Source organism: Ovis aries, chromosome 6 (genome assembly GCF_016772045.2).
Source record: "Ovis aries strain OAR_USU_Benz2616 breed Rambouillet chromosome 6, ARS-UI_Ramb_v3.0, whole genome shotgun sequence".
Taxonomy (NCBI): domain Eukaryota; kingdom Metazoa; phylum Chordata; class Mammalia; order Artiodactyla; family Bovidae; genus Ovis; species Ovis aries.
Genome location: NC_056059.1, coordinates 78,409,291 through 78,432,134, shown reverse-complemented (window position 1 = coordinate 78,432,134; position 22,844 = coordinate 78,409,291). Strand labels below are relative to the sequence as shown.

The following is a 22,844-nucleotide window of genomic DNA, read 5'->3' as shown; positions in this document are numbered from 1 at the left end:
AGTTAGATTTTAGCCTTGTGGAGATGGATAACCACTGTAGGGCTTTGTAGGGGATGATGTAATCTGACATGTCGGAAATAATCACCCTGACTGTGTGAAGAGACTAATTTGTAGTAACACAAAAGTGACAACAGAGACCAATTACGAGGCTATTGCAAAAGTCCAGGCAAGAAATAATGTTGTTTTGGATGTGGATGTTAGCAATGGAGGTGGTAAAAATTAATACGTATGTTGGACTGCAAAAATAGAGACGATTGAATTTACTGTTGTTTTGGATGTAGGGTAGAGAGAAATCAATGATAATTTCAAAGTTTTTGTCTGGGCAGTCAGAATAATGGAATTGACTGACTAGAAGGCAGGATTACAGGTGATAAAAATTAGTTTAAGAAGGAAAATCAGGTACACAATTTTTGATACATTAATTTGATAAATCTAGGTGGAGGTGAGGAGAAGGCAATGGCACCCCACTTCAGTGCTCTTGCCTGGAAAATCCCATGGATGGAGGAGCCTGGTACGCTGCTGTCCATGGGGTCGCTAAGAGTCAGACATGACTGAGCAACTTCACTTTCACTTTTCACCTTCATGCATTGGAGAAGGAAATGGCCACCCACTCCAGTGTTCTTGCCTGGAGAATCCCAGGGATGGGGGAGCCTGGTGGGCTGCCGTCTATGGGGTCGCACAGAGTCAGACACGCCTGAAGCGATGCAGCAGCAGCAGCAGCAGGTGGAGGTATCTATGGAAGTCCGACATACATTTCTGGATTATGTAGAAGTGGTTCAGGCTCGAGATATATACTCTGATACTGGAGTCATAACAACAACAGTGTTATTTGAAGTCATGTATGTGATCTGATAAGATCACTGGAAGTGTCTCAATAGGTTGACAGGATAGGTTGCTTCAAGAATGAGTCTCAGACACTCCAACTTGCAGACATTGAGAAGAATGAAGCTAACAGAGTAGACCCAGGAGGAACAACTTCATGAGGTAGAGTAGAACCAGGAGAAAACTTTGTCCCAGAAGTCAGGAGAAGAAAATGTTTTCAGGAGAAGGGTGTGATCAAATGTTTGCAGTGCTGCTGATGGGGCTCAGGACTTGCTAACCTAAAACACGTAACCTCAGCATATTGAATATTTTAAGCTGAAGGAGTCTCAAAAAATGGCAAAAGCAGGATGATACTCCAACCTCAACCTTGCCCTTTTTCCTTGAAACAGACCATGAAATACCTATGTGAGACGTGCCCTCCCTATACCCAGAGGAAAGGAGCATCCTTATCTCCAAAGATAATGGGACACCAAGAAGAATCTGAACAAACAATCCTTGTGTTTCCCCTGTGAGCTATACTTATCTCATACTCTGACCTACTGTGTATCTGCACAACGGTGTATTCTTCATCAAACCTACCAATAAAATACTCGGGTATACGTCTTAGGGTCTTCATTTCCTTAATGAAAGCTCCTGTGTCACATAGTTTGTGTACTTTTCTACTGTTAATTGCTTTTTGTTAGCTTAATTTTCAAACCAGTTAAGGGACTGTAAGAGGATTGAGGAACACTTTTTCTTTCCCTACAATGCTGATGGTTGAAGTCAGCATTTAACTAAAGTCATTGGTGTTGTCCAAAGCTGCAAGGAGTGCAAAGCACCATGAAGGCATCTTCTCTCCAGAGACTATGTGGTGACTTTCTAGGGAAGGGTAGTCTCATGTGAAGAAGGAAGCCAGGAACCTCCTCTTTCCTGACATCATGAAGCCAGATATCCCATCATTTCTATAGTGAAGGAAGCATGCCAATAAAATGATCCATCTCTCTATTCTTTAATTTTTCTCACATCCAAATGTGGGACAACTAACTTTACCATGCAAAGCAAGTCCTGCCCTAGGTGCACCTTCTAAGAATTAACCAAGTTCCAGCTTCTGTGAAAAACTGAAATGGCATAGACATTGGATGAAATGGCAGCGGAGGTAATCTAAGATGTGCCTCCTGAATCAAGGTTGCAGGTAGAGTGGAGGAGGGAAGTGATTTCTGAACTAAGTAAACAAATTATAATCACTCAAAGCACTTCATGATTTATATAGATTTTTACAATTTATATATAAATCCATTATGCTACGTGTTGGAGAAGGTACTACTTCCACAAGATTTGTAATTCCCTGATAGTCAGTTTCAGTTATACGTATATCTTTAGGGCCTAGTATAACACACGGCCAATAAATAGAAAGTGAAAGTGAAGTTGCTCAGCCATGTCCGACTTTTTGCGACCCCATGGACTGTAGCCTACCAGGCTTCTCAGTCCATGGGATTTTCCAGGCAAGAGTACTGGAGTGGGTTGCCATTCCCTTCTCCAGGGGATCTTCCCGACCCAGGGATTAAACCCAGGTCTCCTGCATTGTAGGCAGACATTTTACCCTCTGAGCCACCAGGGAAGCCCAATAGTTGCTCCATAAATGTGCTATCAAAACCCAGTTTCAGTGAGTAAATGAATAATTGTCATGACCTCATTTTCCCTAGCCTGAATCCCTGTTCTAACACCCTAGGTTTACTCCTGGTTTGGGCTCCACACTATTTCTTAATATTTACAGGGTCTTAAGTTGATGGGAATACAAGACTATCTGACCTGCCTCTTGAGACACCTGTATGCAGATCAGGAAGCAACAGTTAGAACTGGACATGGAACAACAGACTGGTTCCAAATAGGAAAAGGAGTACATCAAGGCTGTATATTGTCACCCTGCTTATTTAACTTATATGCAGAGTACATCATGAGAAAAGCTGGGCTGGAAGAAGCACAAGCTGGAATCAAGATTGCCGGGACAAATATCAGTAATCTCAGATATGCAGATGACACCACCCTTATGGCAGAAAGTGAAGAAGAACTAAAGAACCTCTTGATGAAAGTGAAAGAGGAGAGTAAAAATGTTGGCTTAAAGTTCAACATTCAGAAAACGAAGATCATAGCATCTGGTCCCATCACTTCACAGCAAAAAGATGGGGAAATAGTGGAAACAGTGTCAGATTTTATTTTTTGGGGGCCCCAAAATCACTGCAGATAGTAATTGTAGCCATGTAATTAAAAGACTCTTACTCCTTAGAAGGAAAGTTATGACAACCTGGACAGCATATTAAAGAGCAGAGACATTACTTTGTCAGCAAAAGTCCATCTAGTCAAGGCTATGGTTTTTTCAGTAGTCACATATGGATGTGAAAATAGAACTATAAAGAAAGCTGAGTGCTGAAGAATTGATGCTTTTGAGCTGTGGTGCTGGAGAAGACTCTTGAGAGTCCCTTGGACTGCAAGGAGATCCAACCAGTCCATACTAAAGGAGATCAGTCCTGGGTGTTCATTGGAAGGACTGATGTGAAGCTGAAACTCCAATACTTTGGCCACTTGATGCAAAGAGCTGACTCATTTGAAAAGACCCTGATGCTGGGAAAGATTGAGGGCAGGAGGAGAAGGGGACGACAGAAGATAAGATGGTTGGATGGCATCACCAACTCAATGGACATGGGTTTGGGTAAACTCCGAGAGTTGGTGATGGACAGGGAAGCCTGACGTGCTGCAGTCCATGGGGTCACAAAGAGTCGGACATGACCGAGTGACTGAACTGAACTAAAGTTGCTTATATTAGACTATATCTCCATAATGCACTTTCTGATGCTGTGGGATTCACCTCCTGCTACCCGTTAGTTAGCTCAATTGTCCTTCCTTGATGACTCAGTGATAAAGAATCTGCCTGCAATGCAGGAGACGCAGGTCTGATCCCTGGGTCAGGAAGATCCCCTAGAAAATGGTATAGCAACTCATTCCAGTATTTTTGCCTGGAGAATCCTGTGGACAGAATAGCCTGGCAGGCTACAGTTCACAGGGTCACAAAGAGTTAGATGTAACTGAAGCAACCGAGCACACATACACCCCAAACAGTCCCTGTGGTAATACTACTAAAGAAGTAGGGAAAGGCATACTTATAACAATTTGATGCTGGAAAGTTGAGGAAAGACTTTTTCAGCACTGTACTGAAAAGCAAAGGAGAGTGAATTTTTTTCTCTCTTTTTTTCAGATTGCTGCCATTTGTTACCAGTTCACAGAACAGGACAATCGTGCTTTCTGTCAGATTACAAGAGACCAGGGTAAGCTTAACTATGAGGCTAATACAGCTTAAAAATTGGGATCCACACTGTACCACATCCCTTCCAAGAACCTAGGAGGTGTCCTGTGAGTATGTGTTTGAAATTCTGTACTTCATTTCTTTAAAGATTTAGAAACTTCAGACATGACAAAATGGTATCTGTACTCCCTAAAATTTTTCTGTTTGATGGACCAGGAGTGAAAAAACCTAGTCAAACAGCACCAAGTGCCATTAATTAATATTTGCTGAATAAATCAGTCCTCATAACAGAAAGATAGTTGCCTAAAATATGTTTTACTTTGTTGAATATGGAAAGTAATCTCTCAGGAAGAGTTGTAAGAGGGTGAAATTTATTATGACCAAAATGAAAGCCCAAACTATAGGTTTATTTAAATATTTTCAATGTTTTGTCAAGACTATTGTGTCATTTTAACCTGTTAGTTCCCTTGAGTAGGAAACTATATGTTTCACTTACATGGTAACAATATATAGGCTTGATATTTTGGTATACTGGCCTTCAATCATAAAGTATTTGATATTAGTTCATAGGGAGATTATTTAAATTGGCATTTCTTAAGAGTAAAATCTTAATATTTGCTTTTATTTGTCTCTAAGCCTAAGCAAATAACATCTATCAATACCTGCATGTTTTTCAATGTGTCTGAAAAGTATAGGAACTCATTTTATAAAGAATCATGCATGCTGAATCAATAGATTATGTGACACCTGCACCAGCCTGCTCTGTCCGCAATGACTTGCCAATCTTTGATGTGCTCACCTATTCTCTCCTGACCATCCAGTTATTCAAAAGTGGTCAATGGGACTAAGACAGAGTTTCATAAATATTGTTCAGTTTGTTCAGGGAGGATAAACTAAAATGAGTTTTAGAAAAAGTGTTTGTAGGTTTTGTGTGTTTAAATTAAATCTCTTTTTCTCCACATTCTCCGAAGCCCAAAATAAACATGGAATTCGACTTCATTCTGGCTCTTTCTCCAAATATTATCTGTCCCTCCATCTTTTTTTCCTTCTCAGTTCCACAGTTGTTAAATGAAGTAGGCTTGTAAGCTCAAAATGAAGAAAATCTAATTCTTGTTTTGTGCGAAGCTTCAATCCACGGAAGTAAATATTGCATCCACATGGGGAAGTAAATGTCTATAAAGCATGTGCATGATGGGGATCCTTTCTCTTCAGTTATATTTTATTGCTTCATCTATTGACTGGAGCATATTAATTCTCATGCACTTAATTTCTTGCACAGATAAAAGCATTATGCTGAAAAGAACAAAATTAAAAACTACCTGCACACCTAAAGTACAATAAAGCCAGGCTTTTTCACTTTTTCCTCTCTCATCTTACCATTTCTTCCCTAAAGCCTAAGACTAGCAATAGAAAGAAAATGTTATTAGTAGGAAACACAGCATATGTAGAGCTACCCCTTTATCTTTAAACACTGTGAGACAGAAGCAAGAAATAAGATTCCTATTAGTCTTCATAGAACAAAGTATTGAATAGAGTTCAAATATTCCTTTGTATATTATTACAGAATTTCTGGGTTTCAGTTCAGTCTTCTTTTTGACTGTGAGCTGAATTTTTCTTTGTTATTATTCAAATTGTGAAAATATTCATATTACTATTATTTCATATTATAAATGTGAAATTTAAAAAAATTATATCACTCGTCAAATATGTTAGTGACTATTTCCATTTTCATAGATAAATGTGTATTGCAGACAACAACATCTGCAAACCTCTGACCTCTTTGGCTCTTTCTCCTACAATGTGTCTCTGTCTCTCTTCTGTTTTCTGCAAAATCGGTTAGAAATTTAACTTAGAAAACTAAATTTGCTCAAAGCAGCAAAAAAAAATATTGGTAGAGATAGGCATATAAGAAGTGTCATCCGATCTGTGAAACTTAATAAATAATATCAAAACTTAGTAGAGGAAAAGATTTGAGTCAGCTATCCTAGCAATTTATACCACATTACCCACAATGCCCAGTACTTGGAATAGTATGTAAGAAGTCTTAGTGATTGCATGGAAAAGAATAAAAAGAAAACCCTGACAAATACCCAATCTAAACTCTTGAAATCATATTTGTGCTAATCACCTATTAAGTTGTACTGAGGAGTACTTTTCCATGCTGTTTGTAAATAATTTTTAAAAAAAGAAAGAAACGAACAAAGGTAATTTGGCCACACAATAAGGGACTGCATTTGAGAGCAAAAGCAAGTCTCTGCAGGGCCATCAGACGGCTTCCTGGAGTGGAATAATTAAGTTTGAGATTGCTGGAGGAGACTGCAGTGGTATTTTAGTTTATAGCCTCAAAGCCAAGGGGACCCATTAAAATGAAATAAGTGAAACTGTGCTAGTTCCTTGTAGGCCAACTACCTGAGTGACATCACCATCATCAAGGTAACATATTTAAATGATACTGGGCTACATTTAACAATAGTGGATTCTCAGACAACATTTCTGCCATGGTGTGTGTAAAGGGGTGTGGGGGAACACTGCTCTAAGGAAAGAGATCTGACCAAAAACGAGCCACTAAAGGAGGAACAATTAATTAAAGTGTCATGTGGGAGCTTGGATAGCTGACAGTCATGAGAAAGTCACTAAAATCTGATATTTTATTTGATTTAGCTGAATTAGTTTAGAAAGCAGTTTTACATTATGACTTTAATACAGTTTGTCTCTAAAAGTCAGAGTTTTCTCATCTCCAGCTAGTGAGGTGGGAGACATAGCTGTGTAGAGTCATGAATACTGACCCTGGATGACACACTCTCACTAACATAGGTGATTATGTTCTTCTGAGAATCCAGATTGGAAATGAACTATATCATAACTTGAAATAGTATGGCACAGATATCAAGGATAAAGCATACATGGCTTATGTTTATTGAATAATAGTGAAAATGATGGAGACTAAAACATATCTGTTGAAAGCTAACTACTATTAGATTCTACCCATCTATTCATCTATGACACTGTTTAAAAAAAAAAAATAGTATGTTGCACAAAAAAAGAATCAGTTTCAAGAAGTACTAATGGCCTGAACTCCTTGTCAGCAGCATAACTAGTATGATGAACGAACAGAACCTAAGACATAAATAAAACACAACTTTCTTTTGCTCTCCCACCATCCCTTCAAACTTTCTACAATAAAGACCATCTTCCTGTAGCTGTGGATGGAAGCACAGTAGGTCCCAAGGTGTTTTTGCACATTTAAGGGGAGTAAATCACAATATGGTTACTTTGGTTTACAAATATATTTTATTTCAGTAATTAGAATATCTACTATCTGATACTCAAAACAGTTCAATCCTGACGTTGCTTGAAATCTCTTTCTTCCACAAACTGAAAGCTCAAGGAAGCTGAATGAGGGTGGTAAGTGCCACTTCTCTATTAGCTTCTCTCTTTACTTGCAAGCTGCAGTTTAGCTTCTTACCAGATTTGCTTGACTGGGTGACTTTGTGCTGTCTGGGTGGAATAGATGGGTAAATCTCTTGGTGACTTCAGCATACCCAGCTGAAAAACAAAGCCAACTCCTTCTCTCATAATCTTCTTTTATGAGCTTCAGAATGCTTCCATGCTCCTCCTCTTGCCTAAAATGCCCTTGTCCTCGGTTGATCTGTCTCTACTACACGTGGACTTATGACTCAGCCCCGGACCCAGAGCATCCAGAGTACACGTCCAGCCCTTATTGCTTCCTCCTGATATCCAAGTGGACACTTCCCACCCCACCCCCCACCAAATCCTCATTGAGTGGTTCACATCTGACTCACTAGAAACAATCATACCTCTTTTTCCTTGGCAAGATTGGAGAGGGTGGGCCTATCCCAGTGCAGCCATCAAAGTTGTTAATAGAACCTTCTTTCCTCCACTGGATTTCTTGAGCAGAAAGAAGCGCAAGAGTTCATTCTGTTTTACCTCGCTTTGTTTTGGTCAGGCACAAATAGTCAAAGTTTCCTGACTATTTCAAAGGATAAGAAATGTGAGCCTAGAAGCCTGCCCTCTTCAAGCCTGGGGTTGGAGAGTAACTCCCTGCCCAAAGCCTCTTCCTCAAAAGATGGAGCAACCAAGCAGTACAACAGCTCCAGAGAAACCTCTTTACTAAACCCTTTCATAAGATCCATCCTCATAATGTCCAAGTACATGAGATGTTCAAGAAATAAAAGAGTAAGTTCTTAATCCATTTCTTTGAAAATCTTCATGGGTAGATTTGTCTCACACCCACTTTGGTATCTGATATAATCAAAATCGAGTCTAGTTTGAAACTGAAGCAGGAAGAATTCAGTCCTAACACATACCCTAGAGTCTATATAAATGCCATTTTATCTTTGACTGGAGATAAGCTTATTAAGTTACTAAATCAAACCATTAGAATGCACAAATGAAATGTACAGCTTTCAGGAATGTTACTTGGATAAAGCTTAATGGCTTTTTCTTTTCTTTTTTTTTTTTGTAAGCTTTTTTTTTTTTTTTAAGTTTTTTATTTTTTAAATTTTAAAATCTTTAATTCTTACATGCATTCCCAAACATGAACCCCCCTCCCACCTCCCTCCCCATAACATCTTTCTGGGTCATCCCCATGCACCAGCCCCAAGCATGCTGCATCCTGCGTCAGACATAGACTGGCGATTCAATTCACATGATAGTATACATGTTAGAATGTCATTCTCCCAAATCATCCCACCCTCTCCCTCTCCCTCTGAGTCCAAAAGTCCATTATACACATCTGTGTCTCTTTCCCTGTCTTGCATACAGGGTCGTCATTGCCATCTTCCTAAATTCCATATATATGTGTTAGTATACTGTATTGGTGTTTTTCTTTCTGGCTTACTTCACTCTGTATAATCAGCTCCAATTTCATCCATCTCATCAGAACTGATTCAAATGAATTCTTTTTAACGGCTGAGTAATACTCCATTGTGTATATGTACCACAGCTTTCTTATCCATTCATCTGCTGATGGACATCTAGGTTGTTTCCATGTCCTGGCTATTATAAACAGTGCTGCGATGAACATTGGGGTACATGTGTCTCTTTCAATTCTGGTTTCCTCAGTGTGTATGCCCAGAAGTGGGATTGCTGGGTCATAAGGTAGTTCTATTTGCAATTTTTTAAGGAATCTCCACACTGTTCTCCATAGTGGCTGTATTAGTTTGCATTCCCACCAACACTGTAGGAGGGTTCCCTTTTCTCCACACCCTCTCCAGCATTTATTGCTTGCAGATTTTTGGATCGCAGACATTCTGACTGGTGTGAAGTGGTACCTCATTGTGGTTTTGATTTGCATTTCTCTAATAATGAGTGATGTTGAGCATCTTTTCATGTGTTTGTTAGCCATCCGTATGTCTTCTTTGGAGAAATGTCTATTTAGTTCTTTGGCCCATTTTTTGATAGGGTCGTTTATTTTTCTGGAGTTGAGCTGCATAAGTTGCTTGTATATTTTTGAGATTAGTTGTTTGTCAGTTGCTTCATTTGCTATTATTTTCTCCCATTCAGAAGGCTGTCTTTTCACCTTGCTTATATTTTCCTTTGTTGTGCAGAAGCTTTTAATTTTAATTCGATCCCATTTGTTTATTTTTGCTTTTATTTCCAGCATTCTGGGAGGTGGATCATAGAGGATCCTGCTGTGATTTATGTCTGAGAGTGTTTTGCCTATGTTCTCCTCTAGGAGTTTTATAGTTTCTGATCTTACATTTAGATCTTTAATCCATTTTGAGTTTATTTTTGTGTGCGGTGTTAGAAAGTGATCTAGTTTCATTCTTTTACAAGTGGTTGACCAGTTTTCCCAGCACCACTTGTTAAAGAGATTGTCTTTACTCCATTGTATATTCTTGCCTCCTTTGTCAAAGATAAGGTGTCCATATGTGTGTGGATTTATCTCTGGGCTTTCTATTTTGTTCCATTGATCTATATGTCTGTCTTTGTGCCAGTACCATACTGTCTTGATGACTGTGGCTTTGTAGTAGAGCCTGAAGTCAGGCAAGTTGATTCCTCCAGTTCCATTCTTCTTTCTCAAGATTGGCTTTTATTTGAGTAAAGGCTGTTAAAGCCAATAGTGTTAGAGGATTTTAATGACCAAATGAGTGTATCACCTTTATCAATTAAAGGGCAGGATAATTTATTTATTCAGTGAAATTTTTAAAATAGAAGGGAAAATAAATATTTTCCTGTAAATTATCTAGAGGCAGAAAGCTGAGATTTCAGCAGTCTTAAGGTATAGAGGGTCATAGGCCATCAGATTTGAGAGTCTAAAAATACTAAATAGGCTACACCCCACCCCACACTTACAAAAAGCACAAACATACATACACACAGAGAAGAATATTTAAAATATGCCATACAATTTCAGCCATGAACTAGAGATTAAGCACCCCTCAAGGACATGACAATTCTATGTTCCTTCAAGCTAGGTTTCTACCTTGAGGAGCAATTTGTGTGTTACAGAACAGTGTAGTTAAATTCTCTGCCAAACAATCTTCTGTTAGCAGATTCCCTTAATAATTACAGTCCAAAATAGAAACAATTATGAACAATATAAAGGTATTCTTTCTGGATTATACTCTTGCTCACACATTAGTGTCAACCTGGGTTTTATCTCAATCTCCAAATTTATGCATTATATCACAGATATCTATAACTTTATGAAAGAAGTGAAAATAATATAAAAACAATGAAAATACTAGGGATAAAGAAGATATAGAAATACTTATCCTAAAAAACACTTTGTTTTTGTTGTCCAACTTAACAAATAAAACAAATCTGTGAATTTTTTAAATGTGAATTATCTATTTTATAATTGCAGAATGGAGAAAAATAAGAGATATAAAGCTTCTCCAACACTTTCTATCACTGACTACATCTCCGTTAACTTTCAACTATATCAAGTACTCATCACATGTTTGCAGAATCCTCAGATTTTAGTTTAAAATTGTAGTAGAAATTGTTCTCTATATGTTTTAGTTGTAATTAAAGGGAAGTAATGATGTGAGCAAATGGGAAGATACATTTATAGACAAAAGGGAGTAAATAACTGAAAGGGGAGAGATCAGATAAATAGCTTTTTATAATTTTATGCCACCTGTAATTCTATGGAAATCTTCTGTGACAAATGACAATTATCTTGCATAATGAGAACATTCTTTGGAATATATGTGTGTGCATATATATATATATATATATATAATATTTGACCTCATTCTATGAGACATCTATCAATAGCTCATTAATATTCTCACCTTTTTTTAACATGTGCTCACTAATTATAAATTCAGCTAGAAAGAAAAAGGATTGGAAAATAAAGTGATCCTTTCTCATTATAATGCCAAAAATACTTTGTCTTTTAATACTGAGTTTCCAGTGTATTAGTTTGAATTTTAAAACTCCTCAGTCTAATAAATATTGTAATTGTGGCAAAAAAGAATTTTGTAAAAATCTAAAAATAATCATAGACAATATTTAGGAAGCTATACTTCTCTCATTGTAAAGTAAAATAAAGTAAAAATAAAAATTAAAAAAATAAAAATAAAAAATGTTAAAAAACAAATAAATAAAAAGAAAACAGTGCTAAAAAGTACACACTCTAAAAAAAATAAAATGAATATTGAAAAACTGCCTCTATTTAGGAAACCATCAGATGAATAGGTTATCTGGAAGTTGGTATCAGGTTGAAGTTCCCTGATAGCTCAGTTGGTAAAGAATCTGCCTACAATGCGGGAGACCTGGGTTTGATCCCTGGATTGGGAAGATCCCCTGGAGAAGGGAAAGGCTACCCACTCCAGTATTCTGCCCTGGAGAATTCCACAGACTAAACAGTCCATGGGGTCACAAAGAGTCAAACATGACTGAGTGACTTTCACACACACACTTTAAATAGTAATACAGTATTTTAAAATAGACTATTTTAAACCCCTGATGACTCCAAAAAGAATTTCGTAGTGTGAGGACAATGGCATGGTAAAGGACATTGAACATGTATACTGCAAGGAATAAGTGAAGATCCATATATGTATATATACATGTACACTAGAATTCTGATGATCTTTGAAACTTTTTAGCTCTCTGGAGGTAGGTGTAGATTAGTTTTATCAAGCCAATTTTCCCTTTTTACAGAAAATAATTTGCAATATTTGCTTTATCACCTAAAAGTTAAGATCATAGATATGAAAATCTAACTACATGTAGTTTTTTTTTTTCCCTAAAAATCTATATAATGCCCTATCTGCTATTTCAGTTCAGTTCAGTCATTCAGTCATGTCTGACTTTTTGTGACCCCATGGACTGCAGCATGCCAGGTCTGCCTGTCCATCACCAACTCCTGGAGTTTACTCAAACTCATATCTGTTATTTACATATAAATAATAAGAAACCACTTTATTTAGAAAAAATCTAAAGATTATGTACACTCCTAGGTATAACTAGATAAGATCTCACGAAATAGTCAGATGCTGGCCTTTGTCCATATAACTTCATAAATGTTAAACAACAAATGCTACCTGATTCAGGTGAGAGGCACTGGGGACTCAAATTCTATGAATAGCTTGCCGTTGCTGAAGTGATTTTGTCAAAAAGTGACTGATACTAAATAATGCTGGATAAGATTTTAAACAAAATGAAGTGTAATAATCCCTCAAAATACACAGTAATACATATTTCTGGAAAAGTATCTCTATAAAATTATGCAAGAAGTCTTTATCTATATCTCTCTATATAAAAAACAGAATTGAGTTTCAATTTGAATAAATATGAACAAATATGTCCCCCACATGAATGCCCTGTTAGTCATTTGAAAATCATGTGGAACAAAAGTGAATTGCATATATAATATTTCTGGTCTCTTCTCACTAAAAGAGACTAGTATCTCCCACTTTCAGTCATTATGACAAGAAAAATGCTCTCAGATTGTGTAAAGAGCATAGATCTATGGAAACAGATGCATGGACAATTTAATGTGGAATGGCCATTAAAGGCTATCCAGCAGAGGATGAAACCTGGCTTGCAAACAATGTTAATATATGAGGTAAGTACTGACACTTTTTAAGTTGGTCACAGCCCCCATTCACAGTGACTTTGTGTGTCTATTTTCCCTTCTATCTCTTAAAATCACTTGGGTAAGAAATAACTGATTTTTGTCCAATTCTCTTATTTTACAAAGAAGTAAACTGAAGAGTTCAATTGGATATCAAATAAATAGTAAAAGCAAATCTTGCTGTCTTTTCACATTAAAGATTCAAATCCACACACTTATATATAACCAATGGAGAGATTTCATGTAAAGTGCATATAATGTTATTGAGTAAAATGGTTCCCAGTGCCCGGCAAATCACAGCATCCAAAATTGAAGACAAAGAAACACTAAATACCATGAATTCTAAGGAGGTTGGTCAACAGTTGAGGGAAGACACTGTCTACCACCACCTCCACTCCTGAGTTAATTATGAGTTTGGAGAACCAGTTTCAACTACCATAAACTGTTATTCCATTTTCTTCCCAAATCTAAAAAAGAGGGTGGGTCCATACGAAGTAAGAGAGAGAAAGATAGCAGGTTATTTTTTTCTTGTAGAAACCATAAGTTCTTAGAGAAATGTTATTATCTTCCACCACCACAACAGGGAAGAAGGTACTGCTTTTCAAAAAAAATCTGAAACTATGCAGTACCCTAGAAATGACTTTCCTGCAGGATAAAGAGCTGGTATACCATTCCTAGGTCAGTTGTCTATTAGGCACTAGTTCGGCCAAGCAAAACAATAAAATTAGGGACAGGTACAGAAATGAATGATGACACTGTAAAAGTGCTTCACTCAATATGTCAGCAAATTTGGAAAACTCAGCAGTGACCACAGGACTGGAAAAGGTCACTTTTCATTCCAATCCCATAGAAAGGAAATGCCAAAGAATGCTCAAACTACCACACAATTGTACTCATCTCAAACACTAGTAAAGTAATGCTCAAAATTCTCCAGGCCAGGCTTCAGCAATATGTGAACTATGAACTTCCAGGTGTTCAAGGTGGTTTTAGAAAAGGCAGAGGAACCAGAGATCAAATTGCCAACATCTGATGGATCATCAAAAAAGCAAGAGAATTCCAGAAAAACATCTATTTCTGCTTTATTGACTATGGCAAAGCCTTTGACTGTGTGGATCACAATAAACTGTGGAAAATTCTTCAAGAGGTGGGAATACCAGACCACCTGACCTGCCTCTTAAGAAAGCTATATGCAGGTCAGGAAGCAACAGTTAGAACTGGACACGGAACAACAGACTGGTTCCAAATAAGAAAAGGAGAAAGTCAAGGCTGTATATTGTCACCCTGCCTATTTAACTTATATGTAGAGTACATCATGAGAAATACTGGGCTGGAGGAAGCACAAGCTGGAATCAAGATTGCTGGGAGAAATATCAATAACCTCAGATACGCAGATGACACCACCCTTGTGGCAGAAAATGAAGAAGAACTAAATAACCTCTTGATGAAAGTGAAAGAGGAGAGTGAGAAAGTTGGCTTAAAGCTCAACATTCAGAAAACGAAGATCATGGCATCTGGTCCCATCACTTCATGGCAAAAAGATGGGGAAACAGTGGATGACTTTATTTTTTTGGGCTCCAAAATCACTGCAGATGGTGATTGCAGCCATGAAATTAAAAGACGTTTACTCCTTGTCTACAATCTAGACAGCATAATAAAAAGCTGAGACATTCCTTTGCCAACAAAGGTCCATCTAGTCAAGGATATGCTTTTTCCAGTGGTCATGTGTGGATATGAAAGTTGGACTATAAAGAAAGCTGAGTGCTGAAGAATTGATACTTTTGAACTGTGGTGCTGGAGAAGACTCTTGAGAGTCCCATGGACTGCAAGGAGATCCAACCACTCCATCCTAAAGGAGATCAGTCTGGTGTTCATTGGAAGGACTGATGTTGAAATTAAAACTCTGGCCACCTGATGCGAAGAGCTGACTCATTTGAAAAGACCCTGATGCTGGGAAAGATTGAGGGAAGGAGGAGAAGGGGATGACAGAGGATAAGATAGTTGGATGACATCATCAATTCGATGGGCACGGGTTTGGGTGGACTCTGGGAGTTGTTGATAGACAGGGAGGTCTGGCTTGCTGCAGTTCATGGGGTTGCAAAGAGTCGGACATGACTGAGTGACTGAACTGAACTGAACTGACAGAAATGAAAGAATTAGAGCAACCTGTTTTCAGAGTTTGTCAGTGGAATACAACAGAATATCTTAGCTATCTTCTCAGTAAGCCGTAAATGAGGACTGACCTCAAGGCCAGAGGATGAGAGCAGCACAAAGTTTTCAATATACTGTCTGCTACATGGATTAAGACTAGGAGAGAAATTTGAACTTGAAGCTGACCTTTCAGATTTGGGAAATGACAGTGAAAGAAGGCCTAGAATTATCTTAAGAATTTGCAGATACACCCTGACAGGGCAAACATTTGCCACACACAGGCATCAAGAAGGAGTCTGTGTTAGCTTCCCATGACTGTCATAACAAATTACCATAAACTAGGTGACTTACACCAAAAAAAAAAAAAAAAAAAAGCATTGCCTCCCAGTTCTGGAGTCCAGAAGTCCAAAATCAAAGTGTCTGAAGTGTTGGTTCCTTTCGGAAGCTTCGAGAAAGAGAATGAGAATTCTTTGACCTTTGAGGAAGAATGTATTGATTCCTTGTTTTTCTCTCCTGCCAGCAATACTTGAAGACCCTTGACCTGAAGATATAAAACTCTAATCTCTATCACCAGCATCAAATTACATCCTTCTCTGTATGTCCCTGTGTCTTCCTCTTTTCTTTCTCTTTTAAGGATGCATATCATTGAATTTAGGGGCCTTCCTATAAAATTAGAATGATCTCATCTCGAGATCCTCAGTTACATCTGCAAACACCCTCTTTCCAAATGTGATCACATTCGTAGGTGCCAGGGGCTAGGACTTGGACATATCTTTTTGGGATAATTATTCATCTAATGGCCAACTATCCTGAAAAGTTTTATAGCAAAAGAAGAAAAAAGGGGGGGGGGTACTTTATCTCTTCCCTCTGAAATGATGAGGACAATCTTGTCCCCTAAACTGTCTCTTCAGTTCCTGAGGGAAAAAAAAAAAATCTGGGCCTGGAATAGAGAGGGGACGCATGTATTCCAGAGCTGTGCTCCTCAGTGTTCCCTTCAGGTAATGGAGCCAGGAATCTGTTCTGCAACAAGCAGAGGTGAGGAGATGAGAACTTTTTATTTTTTGGCGATGCTGGGTCTTTGTTGCCGCACATGAACTTTCTCTAGTTGCCGCAAGTTGGGGCTACTCTTCATTGTGGTGGCTTCTTTTGTTGCAGAGCACAGTAGTTTCAGCGCTCAGGCTCAGAAGTAGCCCATAGGCTTAGTTGCCCTGAGGCATATGGAATCTTCTCAGACCTGAGATCAAACCCATGTCCCCTGCATTGGCAGGTGGATTCTTTTTTTTTTTTTTTAATTGGAGGCTAATTACAAAATTTGGTGATTTTTGCCATACAACAACATGATCAGCCATGGGTGTACACGCATTCCCCCATCCTGAATCCCTCCCCCCACCTCTCTCCCCACCCCATCCCTCTGGGTTGTCCCAGAGCACCAGCATTGAGTGCCCTGCTTCATGCATGGAACTTGCACTGGTCATCTATTTTACATATGGTAATTTACGAGTTTCAATGCTATTGTCTCAAAACATTCCACCCTCACCTTCTCCCACATAGTCCAAAAGTCTGTTCCTTACATATGTGTCTCTTTTGTTGTCTTGCATATAAGGTTGTCATTACCATCTTTCTAAATTCCATGTATATATATTAATATACTATATTGGTGTTTCTCTTTCTGATTTACTTCGCTTTGTATAATAGGCTCCAGTTTCATCCACCTCATTAGAACTGAGTAAAATGTGTTCTTTTTTATAGCTCAGTAATTTGGAAGGAATGATACTAAAGCTGAAACTCCAGTACTTTGGCCACCTCATGCGAAGAGGTGACTCATTGGAAAAGACTCTGATGCTGGGAGGGATTGGGGGCAGGAGGAGAAGGGGACGACAGAAGATGAGATGGCTGGATGGCATCAATGACTCTATGGACGTGGGTCTGAGTGAACTCTGGGAGTTGGTGATGGACAGGGAGGCCTGGCATGCTGCGATTCATGGGGTCACAAAGAGTCGGACACAACTGAGCGACTGAACTGAACTGAACTGAATATTCCATTGTGTATATGTACCAAAACTTCCTTATCCATTCATCTGGCAGGTGAATTCTTAACCACTGGACCACCAGAGAAGTCCCAGAGATGAGATTTAAAATGAGTTTATGGTTCAATTTTCTAACTTCACTGGTTATAGTAAGTGAGATTGACTGGGACTAGGGAATCTCTCTTAAATATTGTTTAAGGGACCAGAAAAGGAGATATGTTACAACACAGCTAATGACAGTGATTGAAGAAAAATGAAGCTGTTTCATTTTTTTTAAAACAGTTAAACTTATACAGCTCAACAAACTGGTTATATAAACCTTAAATGGCTTTAAATATATATCTATTAAAAAAAATGTTTGAAGAAAGTAGTCAAATTGTGAGAGGGCCAGACACCAAGTAATCAGATTCATCCCAATCAAGAAGTTATCCTCTCTCTTCAGTACTAAAATCTGGCCTGATACACTTATTATCTCTTTTCTTCAATAATATATTTGAATTTTTATCAATATGTCCTTTCTTCTATAGTTAATGATATGTTTTCATGAATATATAAATACATGGTTTATTGTAGAACAAGGATTTATAATAAATCCAAGCTGAGCCAACGGCATGTTATACTTTATGGCTGGGATTTGTAGAAAATGAATAGAAAAGTGATTAGATGAAGAGCCTGTGAAGTGTATCTCAAGACTGCAAAATATAACAAGTCTTGGCTCATCTTTTGGATAAGTTTTACACTTGGGCTGAAATTAGTAATAGTTACATATTTTTAATAGTTAAAAATCTCAAACCATCTAATTGGAAAAAAAAAACCATTGGAATCTACATCAAATTAAATTAAATTCATTCACATTCAATTTTAATTGCTTACATATTACTGTGAGCAGTACCAAGAAGTCAAAAGACACAGGCCACGTCTTGATAGAGGGGCTGGTGCACTGAGACGACCCAGAGGGATGGTACAGGGAGGGAGGAAGGAGAGCGGTTCAGGATGGGGAACACGTGTATGCCTGCGGTGGATTCATGTTGATGTATGGCAAAACCAATACAATATTGTAAAGTAATTAGCCTCCAATTAAAATAAATAAGTTTATATATTTTTAAAAAAAAGCTAATTGGGGAGATTAGACTTGAAAAATGAAAGATTTAGACAGTAATGAGGAATAATTTATAGAGTATTTGTAAAGCAATGAGTAATATAAGATTTCAGAAGAGAGAGAGAGTTAAAGAGGGTCAGTGGGGAAGTCTTTGAGAAGCGGAATTTGAAGAATAGAACAATTGTAGGGAGACATGGTTGGATGAAAGAATCACTTCTGTAAATGCAGATTTATTTTCCAAACATCGCAATAATAAAAAAATCACAGCACCATAAATTCAAAATAATGATATAAAAAGATAAGTATCAGCCTCATGTTAGAACCCAATGTGTTTACCACTATAAAAAAATGTATACATCATACCATACACCGTCTAGGAAAATATGATTATAGACTAATTCTTTTGGAAAATTTTTGTTTTTAGAAAATTATTATGAAAGAATTTCTGTCAAATCTCCTAAGTTATTTCAAAGGCACTGACCTTTGAGTCTTGATGAGCCCTGATGATAAAAAAATTATAAAAGTCAGTTTTTAAAAATAGGATGATTTTGAGGAGTTCAAATAATTATACTTTAATAGATATCAATATGGGTTTACCTATACTGAGACTTTTCATGCAAATATGTGGCAAGTTTTACATACATGATTATCCAGTGATACTCATAACAATTCCATTTTTATGACCTTTTTCCTATTTATCTAATGACCCTAATAACTAACTTCCCTGTTACTTACAGTGGCACTTCTGTCATTTCTGGGTCAATATTATAGGTTCATTATCACAAGCTTAATAGAAAACTATGCCAAAAACCTAATTTATATCTAGTTAACTAAGAGTTCATGTTTTTTAACCAAACGTATTTTTAAATTATTATTATTAAATAATAAGGGATGAATAAATTTTATGAGGCCTAATACTCATATAATTTGGGAGACTGTACTGAAGAAAAGGAAAACAAACTAATAAATCATAAAGGAAATCAACTCTTAATAGTCATTAGAAGGACTGATGCTGATGCTGAAGCTCCAAAACTTTGGCCACTTGATGTGAAGAGCTGACTCACTGAAAAATACTCTGATGCTGGGAAAGATTGAAGGCAATAGGAGAAGGGGGTGGAAAACGATGAGATGATTAGGTAGCATTACTGACTCAATGGACATGAGTTTGAGCAAACTATAAGGCTTCCCTGGTGGCTCAGATGGTAAAGAGTCTGCCTGCAATGCTGGAGGCCTGGGTTTGATCCCTGGGTCAGGAAGATCCCCTGGAGAAGGAAATGGCAACCCATTGCAGAATTCTTGCCTGGAAAATCCCATGGACAGAAAAGCCTGGCAGGCTACAGTCCATGGGGTTGCAAGGACTCAGACAAGACTGAGCAACTAACACACACACACCGGAGATAGTGAAGGACTAGGAAGCCTGGCATGCTGTAGTCCATGGGGTCCCAAAAAGTTGAACATGACTTAGTGACTAAACAACAACAATTGAAGAAAAACAAGAGACACATGTACCCCAATGTTCATCGCAGCACTGTTTATAATAGCCAGGACATGGAAACAACCTAGATGTCCATCAGCAGATGAATGGATAAGAAAGCTGTGGTACATATACACAATGGAGTATTACTCAGCCATTAAAAAGAATTCATTTGAATCAGTTCTGATGAGATGGATGAAACTGGAGCCAATTATACAGAGTGAAGTAAGTCAGAAAGAAAAACACCAATACAGTATACTAACACATATATATGGAATTTAGGAAGATGGCAATGACGACCATGTATGCAAGTCAGGAAAAAAGACACAGATGTGTATAACGGACTTTTGGTCTCAGAGGGAGAGGGAGAGGGTGGGATGATTTGGGAGAATGGGAATTCTAACATGTATACTGTCATGTAAGAATTGAATCGCCAGTCCATGTCTGACGTAGGGTGCAGCATGCTTGGGGCTGGTGCATGGGGATGACCCAGAGAGATGTTGTGGGGAGGGAGGTGGGAGAGGGGGTCATGTTTGGGAACGCATGTAAGAATTAAAGATTTTAAAATTAAAAAAATAAATTAATTAATTTAAAAAAAAAGAAAAACAAAGTAACATCTTTCAAAAAGTTGACTGTGGCACAAACATAAAAATGAGGAGGGGGGGAATAGCTGTATTAATTAACGGCTTAACACATTTGTACACTTTTCCTGCAAATTCAAAAAAAATAAAATTAATTAAATCAACACATATAAGTGCAATTTAAATTTTCAACTAGATTATAATGACCTATATAAGTAAGCTTAATTTAATTAAGCTCAGTCACATCCAGCTCTTTGCAACCCCTTGGATTGTAGCCCACCAGGCTCCTTCTGTCCATGGGATTCTCCAGGTAAGAATACTGGAGTGGGTAGCCATTCCCTTCTCCAGGGGATCTTCTCAATCCAGGGACTGAACCCAAGTCTCCTGCATTGTAGGCAGATTCTTTATGTTTGAGCCACCAGGGAAGAATAATATTCTTCTATAAAGGATATAAGAATATTCTACCCCAAAATATACCTCTTTGGCATAATACATTATTTTGAGAAATAGCACAATAGGAAAAGATCTGCAAAGAAGTAGAAAGTACCCTTTTGAAAGAGAATTTTACATGTATAAATCAAATCTTCATAAATCAAATTGTCATGTGTAAAGGCACCTCCCTCTCTATACCAGAAAGAGGATGATGATTCTAAAGTCACAAGAGAATCTTATCAATAGAGAAAGCACCTGCTTAAGTCTTCCTAACAAATCTTACCCTTATTTATCAAGCTTTTCCTAGTAACCTCTCCATAACTGGCCTTCCTCAAATACATACCTTTCTTTCTTTTATCTTTGGCTTAAAATGATACTCAAGGTTGAGTTCTAAACCACTCCAGAGCATTAGTCAGTTTTTCCTGGATCTTTTAGGTATACACAAGTAGTTATTGCTCCCAGTTAGTTGTATCTGACTCTTTGCAATTGCATGGACTATATTCTACCAGGCTCTTCTGTCCATGAAATTTTCTAGGCAAGAATACTGAAGTGGGTTGCCATTTCCTACCCCAACATATGAGTCGTACACATAAATAAACTGTTTTTCTTTTGTTATTCTTTTATTACAGGGTCTTAGTCAAGAACTCAGAGGAAACATTATCTTTCCTCCTCTACATCTATATTCTTAATTTTTTATACTAATTTCCAAGTGCAATTGAGTTAAATAGAGATTATTGAAAGGTCATTCTTGCCAACCCCTATGTAACCTCCTCCCCACACAGAAGTATGTACTTTTATGCTCCCTCCAGTGGTGTTTTCAGTCCTTGAATGAATTAAAGAGTGAATTTTACTCAATATTTAATGATGGTCAGTATATTCTAGGCACTGATAGGCTGGGTCTCAGAGATTTGAATTGTTCTTTTTCTTGAGATTTTATTTCTCAGGCAAGATAGTCTGTTGTTTCAGAGTCTTGACTGGGTTTTATGGTTTATTTGTAGTCTGTTTATGCACCTGATGCAATGCCCCTAGCTTAATAGGTACTCAATTCTTTTGACAGATTGATTCTTCAGCTAACTCTACTGCTGCTGCTAAGTCGCTTTAGTCGTGTCCGACTCTGTGCGACCCCATAGATGGCAGCATACTAGGTTCCTCTGTCCCTGGGATTCTCCAGGCAAGAACACTGGAGTGGGTTGTCATTTCCTTCTCCAATGCATGAAAGTGAAAAGTGAAAGTGAAGTCGCTCAGTCATGCCTGACTCTTAGCGACTCCATGGACTGCAGCCTACCAGGCTCCTCCATCCAGGGGATTTTCCAGGCAAGAGTACTGGAGTGGATTGCCATTGCCTTCTCTGTCAGCTACCCCTAAGAGCCCTTTAAAAATGAAAAGACCATAGAAATAGTATATTTTTGTGATTACTTCTGATTCTTACTTCAGTCTTAGTGAACTAATGAATTTATTATCAGTAAAGAGCTACAGCTACAACTGACAAAGTGACCTAGACTCCTCCAACCATGGCCAGTGATGTAAGATGCTCTTATGCATGTTTCAGACTCAGCAAGGCTGAAACAGTACATTAAATTAGGTATTTGTAATTATCAAACATCTGTTGTCACTGAGCCACACTCTATTACCACAGCACATATATTGCTCATGCCTTATCAAATTATGCTTTTCATCTTCTTCTTTTTTTTTTTTTCACTCTTGGTAATCCATACCCACAAAGCATTCCTTTATTTGAACCATTCATCTTATGGATCAAGACTAAAACAATATAAAGGGGGTGTAATGAAAAGAAAATTGGATCTATAAACATAAAGTCCGAGGTCCACGGCATTCTACAAGTTTGATTATTTTTCCCTCTGCAATGTCAAAAAGAACACTATAATCAATATGCATACATACTGAACAAACTGAACTTGCCTAATCTAA

The 22,844-nt window shown here is 37.8% G+C and overlaps 1 pseudogene; it reads left to right on the top strand.

The window, feature by feature from the left end:
• Positions 1 to 702: 702 nt before the first annotated feature.
• Positions 703 to 22,844, top strand: part of LOC101119476 (pyridoxal kinase-like) — a 45,443-nt pseudogene continuing 23,301 nt past the window's right edge.